Source organism: Oncorhynchus clarkii, chromosome 5, assembly GCF_045791955.1.
Source record: "Oncorhynchus clarkii lewisi isolate Uvic-CL-2024 chromosome 5, UVic_Ocla_1.0, whole genome shotgun sequence".
NCBI classification, from domain to species: Eukaryota; Metazoa; Chordata; class Actinopteri; order Salmoniformes; family Salmonidae; genus Oncorhynchus; species Oncorhynchus clarkii.
In genome coordinates, this window is record NC_092151.1 from 21,450,218 (window position 1) to 21,466,200 (window position 15,983).

Sequence of the window (15,983 nt, forward strand, 5' to 3'; positions counted from 1 at the left end):
TTTATATTCCTTATAACTGCTGACACACGAGGTAAGGTTACTCATTTCATAACTTTTATGGTGTTATATTCAATCGTGCTTATGTAGCTAGTTTCATTCTTCTTTATCACATGTTGTATGTAAACATCACACCCATTGTTCTGAGTGGCTAGGATTTTAATATCACACCCAGGTGTGACTTCAAGTTCAAGTTATCTTTATCGTCCCAAATGGGAAATTTGATTTGCAGTCAGGGTTCAACAAAAAAGAAACACAACATTAAAAAGAATGACAGCCATACAACTGATACACACATGAGATGGATAAAAAGAGAAAGTCATTGTGCAAAAGTGCAGCAATAAATAGACATTATTTATTTTAATGTGCAGATTCAGAAAGTTTATGGCCTGTGGGATAAAATAGTTATTGTATATGTTGCTATTGAGTTTAGGAAGTCTAAAATAACCTGAGGGGAGAAGTTCGTCAAGGAGGCGGTGATCAGGACAGTCTAGGATACTGTTAGCTCTCCTCACCAGTTGCTTTCTGAATGTCACTGAGAGTTGTGCCTGTTGCACCTCGAAGACCTGGCTGGCCACCTTTAACCACCCTGTCCAACCTATTTTTGCAGCGATGAGACAAGATCGAAATTGGGGGGAAAAAAGACGGGTAAAATAAAAATACAAAACAATACCCCGTTATGGATTTTTCTGTCTGTCTGTTTGTGTGTGTGTGTCTATCAGTGTTTGTTTGCGTGTGTGTGTGGGTGAGTGTGTGTGTGTTGTTCAAGGGTTAGCATATGGGGTGTCTGGGGCTGTCAGGTCAGAGATGCGTCCAGACATGCAAGCTCAGGGTGACAATCAGGGCATGACGCCTATACCCCATTGTCCAAATTCATTAACCAGTGAGAATGCTTGAAGTTGTGATGGGCTAGTCAGGAGGGGGGTTTGTGTGTATTGGTGGGGAGGGGCTGGGTTTGTGGGTCTGGACAGTTCAACTCTAAAAATGCTTAATTGCCAAATCTTGTGATTTATAAGGGGGGCGGGACTTCACACACTTAGTGAGTATGGGCCTGAGGGCGCATGGGCCTGAGGGCACACACTTAGTGTGTTGTGAATTCTGAAATGAATGTATTGTAATGTTTTTAAAACGGAATAACTGCTTTAATTCTGCCGGATCCCAGGAAGAGTAGCTGCTGCCTTGGCATCAGCTAATGGGAATCCATAATAAATACAAAATACATATACACCAGGATGTAAATATCACTCCCGCTGTTCTGAGTGGGTTTGATATGTAGCTTTAGAGTTGTTATGTTAAATATCCAAGACACAGCTGGAGACAACTTCCTGACTTATTTGAGTGATAACTGTCCAGACCCACATACACAGCCCCTCCCCAGCAATACACACAGACACCCCCCCCCCCCCCCTCCTGACTAGCCCATCACAACTACAAGCATTCTCACAGGTTAAGGAACTTGGACAATGGGGTATAGGTGCCAGTGTTGCCAACTCCTCAGTAAGGAAAGTAGCAATTGGCTGTCCTAAAAGTCGCTAGAAGTTGCTGAATGACGGCATTACCTCATTTGCATAATTGGCAATGTGCATGTAATTGTGATGGATGCTGTAGGAGAGAGGAATAACGTCATGGGAGAGACAAAAAGTGAGTAAAAAACATCCTAAATATGTTTAGAACTACAAATGAGTAAGCTGCAGAGAGTGGCACACAGCGAATAAGAACCAGATATTTGAGGCCATCTCCAATAAACAGCTTCAACCAGCCTTTGAATTCAGGGTTTGATTCCCACTCCTTTCTGTATTTTTGAGTGTACAGTTTAAACTGAGACATGAGCTAGCCAGCTAGATGTTTAGCTTATGTCACAGAGAGGCACACACACAGTGGACAAGGTGAGTAAGTGACTGAGGCTGTGTGAGTCAAATCCAGGGATTTTTTTTTTTTGCAGTGATTTATTTTAGACAAAGAACATTTTACATTTACATCCCAGCAAGCGGCGGTTTCCCGCATGCGCAATTAATTTGCAGTCTGGACGTGGAGGGGTGAACATCTCCTGCTCTGACTGCAGCTGGGAGGGACTGCTGCACCAGGACTGGACCGCCTGTGAGTGCTTTGGGACAGGGGTGGGGCCCACGGCAGCATCCGCTGCTTGTTGAGAAGAGTAAGAACGATACGTGCTTTTATGTCAGAGTCTACAAAAGTCTCCAGTAACACCAGAAAAAGACACTAGATTTGTCGCTAGTGGCTTTTTTGAAAATGTGTTGCTAGAGGGGTCTGAATACTCACTAAATATAGAGACAAAGTCACTAAGTTGGCAACACTGATAGGCGAAATGCCCAGACGTCACCGTGAGCTTGCATGTTCAGACGCAACTCTGACCTGACAGCCCCAGACGCCCCATACAGTAACCCACTGTTCCCCGGTAGACTGTCATTGTAAATAAGATTTTATTCTTAATTAACTGACTTGCCTAGTTAAATAAAGGTAAATTAAATACAAAAATACAAAAAAAATGGCTTGTTTGTATGACTCTCTTCAGGCAGTTGTGTTCTGACTTCAACTATGCTAGTACTGATAGAGAGAAACGATCTGGGTTCTATGAGGTGGGGCCTATATACTGTATATAGTTGAGTGGCAGTAGTAGATAATGGGGTGTATAGGGGTAGCATGTAGGCCTACACTGTATGTGTATTACCATGAGTCAGTAAGCCCGTGAACAATACAGGGGTAAGACATACCATAAGACTGTGTATGTACCATGTATAGAATAATGAATGAAATTGGCTGAATGAATGAAATTGGCTCCCATGAGGACTGCCACAGGAAAGTAAGACCCAGGGTCACCTCGGCTGCAGAGGATAAGTTCATTAGAGTTACCAGCCTCAGAAATGGCGGCTCAAATAAGTTCAAGTAACAGACACATCTCAACATCAACTGTTCAGAGGAGACAGTGAATCAGGCCTTCGTGGTCGAATTGCTGCAAAGAAACCTCTACTAAAGGACACCAATAATAAGAAGATACTTGCTTGGGCCAAGAAACACAAGCAATTGACATTAGACCCTTGAAAATCTGTCCATTGGTCAAATGAATCCAAATGAGAGATTTTTGGTTCCAACCGCCGTGTCTTTGAGAGATGCAGAGTAAGTGAATGGATAATCTCTGCATGTGTAGTTCCCACCGTGAAGCATAGAGGAGGAGATGTGATGATGTGAGGGTGCTTTGCTGGTGACACTGTCTGTGATTTATTTAAGGCACAGTTAACCTATATAATCCCATCGATCACAATAGTGACCTTAAAAAAAAAATCATTTTCTGTTATAACGCTCTAAAAATGTTACTGAATGATCTATCAATGCATTTCCAGCCAATATTGAAATAAATAAGGGTCTCAATGAAACATGTGCAGTGTCACGTGTTTATTGTAAATTGTCACATAACCAGAGCTGTTTCCTTCCTGGTTGCACCATGAGAAGAGGATGGCTGCATCAAAGCTCCCAAACAAAAGGTTAGTAAAGTATGTTAACATAAAGATAGGACAAAGATCTTTGGTACACATCATCTTTAAGGTGTCTAGTATTGATATATGCATTTGCAAATACTCAACTGTGTTCAGTGTGGTCATATAATGAGTAAACATGTTGACGGCAACAATAGTGACAGGCGGGATCATACTTATACACATACAGTGCCTTGCGAAAGTATTCGGCCCCCTTGAACTTTGCGACCTTTTGCCACATTTCAGGCTTCAAACATAAAGATATAAAACTGTATTTTTTTTGTGAAGAATCAACAACAAGTGGGACACAATCATGAAGTGGAACGACATTTATTGGATATTTCAAACTTTTTTAACAAATCAAAAACTGAAAAATTGGGCGTGCAAAATTATTCAGCCCCTTTACTTTCAGTGCAGCAAACTCTCTCCAGAAGTTCAGTGAGGATCTCTGAATGATCCAATGTTGACCTAAATGACTAATGATGATAAATACAATCCACCTGTGTGTAATCAAGTCTCCGTATAAATGCACCTGCACTGTGATAGTCTCAGAGGTCCGTTAAAAGCGCAGAGAGCATCATGAAGAACAAGGAACACACCAGGCAGGTCCGAGATACTGTTGTGAAGAAGTTTAAAGCCGAATTTGGATACAAAAAGATTTCCCAAGCTTAAAGCTTCCAAGGAGCACTGTGCAAGCAATAATATTGAAATGGAAGGAGTATCAGACCACTGCAAATCTACCAAGACCTGGCCGTCCCTCTAAACTTTCAGCTCATACAAGGAGAAGACTGATCAGAGATGCAGCCAAGAGGCCCATGATCACTCTGGATGAACTGCAGAGATCTACAGCTGAGGTGGGAGACTCTGTCCATAGGACAACAATCAGTTGTATATTGCACAAATCTGGCCTTTATGGAAGAGTGGCAAGAAGAAAGCCATTTCTTAAAGATATCCATAAAAAGTGTTGGTTAAAGTTTACCACAAGCCACCTGGGAGACACACCAAACATGTGGAAGAAGGTGCTCTGGTCAGATGAAACCAAAATTGAACTTTTTGGCAACAATGCAAAACGTTATGTTTGGCGTAAAAGCAACACACCATCCCCACTGTCAAACATGGTGGTGGCAGCATCATGGTTTGGGCCTGCTTTTCTTCAGCAGGGACAGGGAAGATGGTTAAAATTGATGGGAAGATGGATGGAGCCAAATACAGGACCATTCTGGAAGAAAACCTGATGGAGTCTGCAAAAGACCTGAGACTGGGACGGAGATTTGTCTTCCAACAAGACAATGATCCAAAACATAAAGCAAAATCTACAATGGAATGGTTCAAAAATAAACATATCCAGGTGTTAGAATGGCCAACTCAAAGCCCAGACCTGAATCCAATCGAGAATCTGTGGAAAGAACTGAAAACTGCTGTTCACAAATGCTCTCCATCCAACCTCACTGAGCTCGAGCTGTTTTGCAAGGAGGAATGGGAAAAAATGTCAGTCTCTCGATGTGCAAAACTGATAGAGACATACCCCAAGCGACTTACAGCTGTAATCGCAGCAAAAGGTGGCGCTACAAAGTATTAACTTAAGGGGGCTGAATAATTTTGCATGCCCAATTTTTCAGTTTTTGATTTGTTAAAAAAGTTTGAAATATCCAATAAATGTCGTTCCACTTCATGATTGTGTCCCACTTGTTGTTGATTCTTCACAAAAAAATACAGTTTTATATCTTTATGTTTGAAGCCTGAAATGTGGCAAAAGGTCGCAAAGTTCAAGGGGGCCGAATACTTTCGCAAGGCACTGTACATAGTTCTTGTTCTACCTAACTTTCTACTCTGTTCTTTCTTTTAGATTCACATTGAGTCAAGTTCTGGATATGTTGGATCTAGGTGACTGCCCAAACAAGGCATGCAACATTGCAGTTATCAATCAAAATGAGAAAGATGCTGTCCTTAGTGATTGTGATAGCGATGGGTCAGTTATGGAATATGGACAGGCCATTTGCCAGCCAGGCTGTTGAATGCATATGCTGAACCTATGCAAACAGATCATGACAGGAACGTTATCAGTGATGATGACCTACCCCTCACCATCCCCCCATCCACAACCTCCCCCGGCCCCCTCCATTGTTGATAATGAAGAGCCAAGGGCCTCTACCCGCCAGAGGGTCCAGTCAGAAGAGCCAAGGGCCTCTACCCGCCAGAGGGTCCAGTCAGAAGAGCCAAGGGCCTCTACAAGCCATAGGGGTCCGCCAGAAGAGCCAAGGGCCTCTACCCGCCAGAGGGTTCAGCCAGAAGAGCCAAGGGAAAAGCTGCAGGTGGTCAAAAATAAAGATTGAGCGTTCAAACGATCGAAGAGGCCTGCCACTGATGTGATTCCAAAACACAAACGTAGTATACAGCCCAAATATGCAAACGTTTGGCACGAAACCACTGAGCCACAGAAGGAGATCTTTACTGGCTGCTACTGTTGAAGATCAGGCATGATATGACAAAGCTTCTCACTGGCCAATCAACACGATGCACCGGTTCCAGAGAAGTCGTCATTGTGACAAACGTACTACCTATCCATGTGAGAAATACAAAGCGCCACTGCACATTGAGTGCTTCAAGATATACCATGGACAGTAGAAAAGGAGATAAGACCGAATGAAAAAGGGCTGAAAAAGATAATAAAAGAAAAATAGAAAAGTCGATAAAGGGTGAGGAGAAGCAGTACAACGGACTCTAGGAAGAAAAGAAAAGTTGACGAAAAAGACAATCGAAATGACGGAAATGTTTTTGGAAAAGAAGGTCAATTGATTCAAGACATCCTGTATGACAGTAGGTCTGACTGATTGTAGTTCAAAACAGTGATGTACAAACTAATCTTGCACTTGGTTCTGAAGCCTAACTCTATGATATATATATATAAGCACTCATTGTCCAGTGGCGCTTTTTAAATATATATATATATATATATATATATATATATATAATTGTATTTTGTTCAGTGTAGGCCTCTACTTGAATGCATATTCTACAGGCTACCTCTATCCTAAATGTTATCTTTATGTTCAGTGGGAATGAATCACACGACTGTTGCACTAAAATGTTACAATGACAATGTTACAATGAATATTGCACTAAAGTACAAGTTCAAATGTTACAATAAAGTTACACTATTAATGTTGCACTAAAGTAACAATGTTGAAATACGTTGATGGTTGTTGTCTTTTTGTCTTTGCTCTCAGTATTCATATCGTGTCGTATAAGGGTTTTTGATGTGTAAAATAGTCACACTAGAATGTGATGGGGCATTCTAGTGGCAATGCTGGGGACTGTTAGTGACAGAGTTTTAAATGTGTTAATACTTCTTGATGCACCCATTCCGTTAGCGGAATCATTTTCGTCAACATCCGCTGAATTGCAGAGCGCCAAATTCAAATTAAATTACTAAAAATATTTCATTTTCATAAAATGGTGTGTCAGATTTCAAAAAAGCTTTTCGGCGAAAGCATACCAAGCGTTTATGTAAGGACATCTCTCTCAGTAGACAAACAGCTAGCAGCCAAGTAGATTGGTCACGAAAATCAGAAAAGCAATAAAATTAATCGCTTACCTTTGATGATCTTCGGATGTTTGCACTCACGGGACTCCCCGTTACACAATAAATGTTCCTTTTGTTCCATAAAGATTATCTTTATATCCAAAATACCTCAATTTGGTTGGCGCGTTATGTTCAGAAATCCACAGGCTCGAGTGGTCACGACATTGCAGACAAATTCCAAATAGAATCTGTAAAGTTCGTAGAAACATGTCAAACGTTTTTTATAATCAATCCTCAGGTTGTTTTTACAATATATAATTGATAATATTTCAACCGGGACTGTAGCTTCTTCAATAGGAGAGAGAGAGAAAATGTCTGCTCCAAGTAGTTGCGCATGCAAAACGCTGCTGGCACCCAGCCATACAATGACGCAATGTGATCTTTCTCGCAAATTTTTCAAAATAAAAGCCTGAAACTATGTCTAAAGACTGTTCACACCATGGGGAAGCCATAGGAAAAGGAATCTGATCTTGATATCCCTTTAAATTGAGCGAAGGCAGGCAATGGAACAGAGAGCTTTCAGGAAAAACAGCACCTCCGGGTTGGATTTTCCCCAGGTTTTCGCCTGCAATATCAGTTCTGTTATACTCACAGACAATATTTTGACAGTTTTGGAAACTTTAGAGTGTTTTCTATCCTAATCTGACAATTATATACAGTGCCTTGAAAAGTATTCGGCCCCCTTGAACTTTGCGACCTTTTGCCACATTTCAGGCCTCAAACATAAAGATATAAAACTGTATTTTTTTGTGAACAATCAACAACAAGTGGGACACAATCATGAAGTGGAACGACATTTATTGGATATTTCAAACTTTTTTAACAAATCAAAAACTGAAAAATTGGGCGTGCAAAATTATTCAGCCCCTTTACTTTCAGTGCAGCAAACTCTCTCCAGAAGTTCAGTGAGGATCTCTGAATGATCCAATGTTGACCTAAATGACTAATGATGATAAATACAATCCACCTGTGTGTAATCAAGTCTCCGTATAAATGCACCTGCACTGTGATAGTCTCAGAGGTCCGTTAAAAGCGCAGAGAGCATCATGAAGAACAAGAAACACACCAGGCAGGTCCGAGATACTGTTGTGAAGAAGTTTAAAGCCGGATTTGGATACAAAAAGATTTCCCAAGCTTTAAACATCCCAAGGAGCACTGTGCAAGCGATAATATTGAAATGGAAGGAGTATCAGACCTCTGCAAATCTACCAAGACCTGGCCGTCCCTCTAAACTTTCAGCTCATACAAGGAGAAGACTGATCAGAGATGCAGCCAAGAGGCCCATGATCACTCTGGATGAACTGCAGAGATCTACAGCTGAGGTGGGAGACTCTGTCCATAGGACAACAATCAGTCGTATATTGCAAAAATCTGGCCTTTATGGAAGAGTGACAAGAAGAAAGCCATTTCTTAAAGATATCCATAAAAAGTGTCGTTTAAAGTTTGCCACAAGCCACCTGGGAGACACACCAAACATGTGGAAGAAGGTGCTCTGGTCAGATGAAACCAAAATTGAATTTTTTGGCATTAATGCAAAACGTTATGTTTGGCGTAAAAGCAACACAGCTCATCACCCTGAACACACCATGCCCACTGTCAAACATGGTGGTGGCAGCATCATGGTTTGGGCCTGCTTTTCTTCAGCAGGGACAGGGAAGATGGTTAAAATTGATGGGAAGATGGATGGAGCCAAATACAGGACCATTCTGGAAGAAAACCTGATGGAGTCTGCAAAAGACCTGAGACTGGGACGGAGATTTGTCTTCCAACAAGACAATGATCCAAAACATAAAGCAAAATCTACAATGGAATGGTTCAAAAATAAACATATCCAGGTGTTAGAATGGCCAAGTCAAAGCCCAGACCTGAATCCAATCGAGAATCTGTGGAAAGAACTGAAAACTGCTGTTCACAAATGCTCTCCATCCAACCTCACTGAGCTCGAACTGTTTTGCAAGGAGGAATGGGAATAAATGTCAGTCTCTCGATGTGCAAAACTGATAGAGACATACCCCAAGCGACTTACAGCTGTAATCGCAGCAAAAGGTGGCGCTACAAAGTAATAACTTAAGGGGGCTGAATAATTTTGCACGCCCAATTTTTCAGTTTGAAATATCCAATAAATGTCGTTCCACTTCATGATTGTGTCCCACTTGTTGTTGATTCTTCACAAAAAAATACAGTTTATGTTTGAAGCCTGAAATGTGGCAAAAGGTCGCAAAGTTCAAGGGGGCCGAATACTTTCGCAAGGCACTGTACATATTCTAGATTCTGGGCCTGAGCAATAGGCAGTTTCATTTGGGTATGTTTTTCATCCAAACATCAAAATACTGCCCCCTTGCCTCAAGAGGTTTTAATAACTGGGTTGGGATATATAAGAACTTTGATAACTGCATAGGAGAAATATGTTAATTGTGACCGACCATAAAACACACTTTTTCACCTACTTTTCCATTAAAATTTCAAAAAATAATGATTAATTACCGCAAAATGTTACTAATGACACTTGATTTGGATTTTTTCATGTCTGGGAAATATTCGGGATCAAATGGGTTAACCAGCATGGCTACCACAGCATTCTGCAGCTATACGCCATCCCATCTGGTTTGGTCTTAGTAGGACTATCATTTGTTTTTCAACAGGACAATTACCCAACACACACCTCCAGAATGTGGAAGGGCTATTTGACCAAGAAGGAGAGTAATGATTTAATATTTACATATGTGTTATTTCATAGTTTTGATGTCTTCACTATTATTCTTCAATGTAGAAAATCTTAAAAATAAAGAAAAACCCTTGAATGACTAGGTGTGTCCAAACGTTTGAGGATGTGAACATTCTCACAACTCTTGGCACAAAAATGTATTCAGGTCATCAAAATGGTTTATGTTTAAAAACTCTGCACATTTGTGACCCACCGCCTCAATTCGATCTTATGTAGCAACATTATCGTTTTTTTTTATTTTTTTACATTGGATAAAAGTAGAGACTCCGCTACAAAATGGTATATCAACACTGCAGTTGAGGAACAATGGGAAAGTTATTCTGCTTTGAAAGTTGATGAACTTGATTAAACGGCACTTGAATATTTTGGTACACCTGGAGAGCTCTTCTTTGTCTATATCTATTCAGCATCGTTCACACCCTCCTAAGCCTTATCCCCACCCATTTCTTTACACTAAGGAAAACTCAAAGTAAAAATATACTTTATCTAGTCCTTGGTCTATATCCTAATATGACTTTGAAAGTGTCCAGATAAAAATATTGTATAACTATTTTATAATTACTAGATGATGCTTACCCAGACACTTGTCTAAATTGATGGGTCATGTGAAAGAAATGCCATAAACACCCACCAATAACATCTAGCTAAGTGGATGGGACAATATTGTCCAAATATGTACACATGTTCATAAAATACAATAGATGGCCATAAATCACCCTCAGACACACCTGGCTAACTTGATGGTTATGTAATCATTATCTTGTAAAGTGGTCCTTTGTTTCGACATGTAGGTAGTTAGCTAGCTAGCTAACTAAACAATTAACCATAATCCCAACCCATAGATAGCTACAGTAAGGTGACCAGATTTCTGATATTAAAACCGGGGACATTTCCAGTTCGGCGGTCAATATATCATTAAAATATCCAATGTTATTATCTATGAAATGAAAAAGGGGGACAATTCCGGTTTAATGTATTTAGTCTAACTGGCACACTGTGATAGAGAAAACAACTATATTACAGAAACACTACAGACAAGACAGAACTGTCCAATCTGAACAGTGGTCCTGGTAGTCTGGGTAGAATAAGAGCAGAAGAGAACATGAGCAAAACTGAAGAAACAGACAATAGTATATGTGAAATACTTAACAACATAATAAAGAAATAAGACGATGATGTGATTGGTAACTACATAATATACTTATACCAATCTAATCTGTATATTTCTCAGAAGAATGTATCTTCTTCAGGATTACTCTGCCTTTGGCCAGCTTCTCCATGAACTCCTGGCAGGGGAGGTTGAAGTTTGTCTTCACAATAAGCATGGCCTTGATGGTAGGAACAGTGAACACATTACTTGCTGCTGTCCATATATCATTCATTTATGAGAACACTCTCTCGACTGGTGCATTACTTCCAGGTAAGCACATGACAACAGACGCTAATCTAGCCACGTTAGTGTGTGGGATGTCGTTCTCTTTGAAGTGGGTAACCACCGTGCTCCATCTCTGACTAAGCGGTGTCTCCACCGTGCTCCATCTCTGACTAAGCGGTGTCTCCACCGTGCTCCATCTCTGACTAAGCGGTGTCTCCACCGTGCTCCATCTCTGACTAAGCGGTGTCTCAGATGTTTTCCATTCTTCAAGCGATCCCCCCTTTAGGAACTCTTGCAGGCCAGTAACCTCGTCAAACAATGCATCCTCATTGATGGTCACCTTTGGGCATTTTTCCTGCAGTGTGCCTGCTGCCTTCTGGATCTCTTCACGCTGAGGTTGCCTTTTTAAAAGGAGACCATGTAAATATTTTAGATTATCTGTGCGCTTTCCCCATGCTTGCAAGTAGTTCACAGCCGTAGTGAAGAATGATTGGGATGTTTTGAGAGAACTCTCTTTAGACATGGCTCCATTTCCCTCTAGCTCTCTCAGAAGTCCTCTGACCAAAACTGGAATGAAGTTGTCATCACACCTTGCAGTCGATTTTCCCTCAATGTTTCTCAGAATTGCAGCTACCTCCAAAGCACAGCGGTCCTGGGATTCAAGCATCTTGATCATGTCACTGAATATGGTCACGTTTCCATGGACAAAGGCCAGCCAAAGTTCAGTCAGTGGATCTTCGAACATTGCTCACAGGACAACAGGGCATTTGTCTTCAGAAAGAAAAAAGGATTTCAATGGCACATACCTTTTCAGCACTCTTTCTAGAGCAGGGAGCATGGACAGCCAGAGAACATTGCTGTGTCCGAAAATGTTATGGTACTCCTGGTCAAAAAACTCACAAAAGCGCTTCAGTCTTTCTACTCTGACGGTGAAAATATCCAAATATCTTTGTGAGCAGGTACTCAACATCAAGGGGAATCCTATCCAAAGCTGTTCTGGTCGTGTTATGAATGATGTGGGCAGGACAACCTAAGCCAATCACCTCCTGCTGCAGAGCATTTTTAACATTGGTATGGACATTGACTCTCCCCAGCCTATTCAGTCCTCCAAAGTTGGTATTTGTGTTGTTGGCAGAGAATGCCACGACTTTGTTTTCCAGGTTACATTTTTGGATGACCACCAGGACCTCAGCTGCAATCTCCTCTGCTGTTTCTCCTTTCAATTCAACACAATCATGCAGTTTTGTTTCCACAGATGTGTTGCCACCATATATCTTACAATATCTGACTACTACTGGCAGCAGCTTTACATGTCCATGATTGGAAGCATCAATGGACAGGGAAACAAATTCATGGTGCTAACACGTTACTCACTATGACTTCACATTTTGTCCTAGCACATGTAAACTTTGGCTCATAAAGCTTTCATGTCAGAAAAAAGAGGAATTACAAAGGGTGCCGTTAACCATTCTATCGTCTTGACCTGAGCGTATAAATGGAAATTCTCTCATCATGTTGTCATTAAAATGGCACTTCCGTTTCTTGGAAAGAGCCATTGTACATCCTCTGTCTGCTCTTCTTCACTCTCCTTGTGTCACTCTTCTAACTCTCTTAACTTTTTCTTCTCCTCCAATCTTTCTCATCCTCTTTTCTTCACTCATCTTCCTGCTCTTTACCTTTCCACCTCACTCTTCCACACTATCCTCACTTCACTATTTTTACTCCCTTAATTTTTCCTCTCCTTCTCCAATCTTTAATAATAAATAGTACACTATTAGATAAAATACTTTGGTTAACAGATTCCCATTGCTTGCCTCTTTTTTGTATTTTATAAAAAAAAATGGTTTGCAATAATAAATTGGCAGGCTCTGTAATCATGTCTTTACCTTTCCTCCTCTCTCTTTCACTCTTCTTCCTATCCAGTCTTCATCCTCTCCACTCTCTAACAGAAAACATTATGCTAATGTTATCCATGAAAAGGTCAAAATATATTTTCACACTACTTATGCCAAACCATAAATTGTAATCTACAAATAAATATTCTCATCATTTAATTGTGCATTAATTTAATATAATCATATTTTCAAAATAGCCTGTACACTGCATGTTTACATGTGAACGTTTTTGAACATAGCTCCCATGACAGTATCAAATCAAATGTATTTATATAGCCCTTCGTACATCAGCTGATATCTCAAAGTGCTGTACAGAAAACCAGCCTAAAACCCCAAACAGCAAACAATGCAGGTGTAGAAGCACGGTGGCTAGGAAAAACTCCCTAGAAAGGCCAAAACCTAGGAAGAAACCTAGAGAGGAACCAGGCTATGTGGGGTGGCCAGTCCTCTTCTGGCTGTGCCGGGTGGAGATTATAACAGAACATGGCCAAGATGTTCAAATGTTCATAAATGACCAGCATGGTCCAATAATAATAAGGCAGAACAGTTGAAACTGGAGCAGCAGCATGGCCAGGTGGACTGGGGACAGCAAGGAGTCATCATGTCAGGTAGTCCTGAGGCATGGTCCTAGGGCTCAGATCCTCCGAGAGAGAGAAAGAAAGAGAGAAAGAGAGAATTAGAGAGAGCACACGTAAATTCACACAGGACACCGAATAGGACAGAAGAAGTACTCCAGATATAACAAACTGACCCTAGCCCCCCGACACATAAACTACTCCAGCATAAATACTGGAGGCTGAGACAGGAGGGGTCAGGAGACACTGTGGCCCCATCCGAGGACACCCCCAGTAGCTGGCTAACCTAGCTAGATAACTTAGTCGACATAGCTAATGTTAGCTAGCATAACCTATTTAAAACCTTATAGAGCAGATCTATCTATATAATAAATTGTGACATTATAACATCATTAGCTAGTATCTCAAACGAGTGTAACTTTGTTTGCTGTGGTGATGTTGTGGATTCACTTGACACTTGCTAGCTTCTGGCCGAGTTTTCCACAGCAGTTTTCTCTAAAACTATCACGAGTAGCAAGCTAAAGTTTGCTAGCTAGCTAACAGTAGGCTTTAACTTCTACGCTACTAGCGTAGTAGCGACTACTCCGCGGCTTCCCTGTTCCATCTATTGCTGCCCCCTGGATCAAATGATCACTTGGCTACATAGCTGATGCCTGCTCGACTGTCCATTAATCACGGTTCTCCATTCTGTTTATTTTTTGTTTATCTGTCAGCCCAGCCGCAAACTCAGGCCCTGTGTGTAGTTAACCGACACTCTCTGCCCATTCATCGCCATTTTACCTGTTGTTGTTGTTTTAGCTGATAGCTGTGGTCTTACCCGTTGCTGTCTTAGCTAGCTCTCCCAATCAACACCTGTGATTACTTTATGCCCCGCTGAATGTCTCTCAAATGTCAATATGCCTTGTATACTGTTGTTTAGGTTAGTTATCATTGTTTTAGTTTACAATGGAGCCCCTAGTTCCACTCATACCTCTGATACCTCCTTTGTCCCACCTCCCACACATGCGGTGACCTCACCCATTATAACCAGCATGTCCAGAGATACTTATTATTCTCTTATCATCACTCAGTGTCTGGGTTTACCGCCACTTTACCCACACCCCACCATACCCCTGTCTGCACATTATGCCCTGAATCTATTCTACCATGCCCAGAAATCTGCTCCTTTTATTCTTTGTCCCCAACGCTCTAGGCGACCAGTTTTGATAGCCTTTAGCCGTACCCTCACTTTACTCCTCCTCTGTTCCTCGGGTGATGTGGAGGTAAACCCCAGGCCCTGCGTGTCCCCAGGCACCCTCATTTGTTGACTTCTTTGATCGAAAAAGCCTTGGTTTCATGCATGTTAACATCAGAAGCCTCCTCCCTAAGTTTGTTTTTTTAGCACGCTCCACCAACCCGGATGTCCTTGCCGTGTCTGAATCCTGGCTTAGGAAGGCCACCAAACATTTTGAGATTTCCATACCGAACTACAACATTTTCCGTCAAGATAGAACTGCCAAAGGGGGAGGAGTTGCAATCTACTGCAGAGAGAGCCTGCAAAGCTCTGTCATACTTTCCAGGTCTATGCCCAAACAGTTCAAACTTCTAATTAAAAAAATGTATCTCTCCAGAAATAAGTTTCTCACTGTTGCCACCTGCTATCGACCCCCCTCCGCTCCCAGCTGTGCCCTGGACACCATTTGTGAATTGATCGACCCCCATCTAGCATTAGAGTTCGTCTGTTAGGTGACCTAAACTGGGATATGCTTTACATCCCGGCAGTCCTACAATCTAAGCTAGATGCCCTCAATCTCACATAAATCATCAAGGAACCAACCAGATACAACCTTAAATCCGAAAACATGGGCACCCTCATAGACATTATCATGACCATCTTGCCCTCCAAATACACCTCTGCTGTTTTCAATCAGGACCTCAGCGATCACTGCCTCATTGCCTGTATCCGCTATGGGTCCACGGTCAAACGACCACCGCTCATCACTGTCAAACGCTCCCTAAAACACTTCTGCGAGCTGGCCTTTTCAGTCAACCTGGCCAGGGTATCCTGGAAGGATATTGACCTCATCCCGCCAGTCGAGGATGCCTGGTCATTCTTTAAAAGTAATTTCCTCACCATCTTAGATAAGCATGCCCCGTTCAAAAAATGCAGAACTAAGAACAGATATAGCCTAGGTTCACTCCTTGACCAGCACAAAAACATCCTGTGGCCCTATCATCGAATAGTCCCCGCGATATGCAACTGTTCAGGGAAGTCAGGAACCAATACACGCAGTCAGGAAAGCAAAGGCTAGCTTTTTCAAGCAGAAATTTCTCCAAAATGTTTTGGGACACCGTAAAGTCCA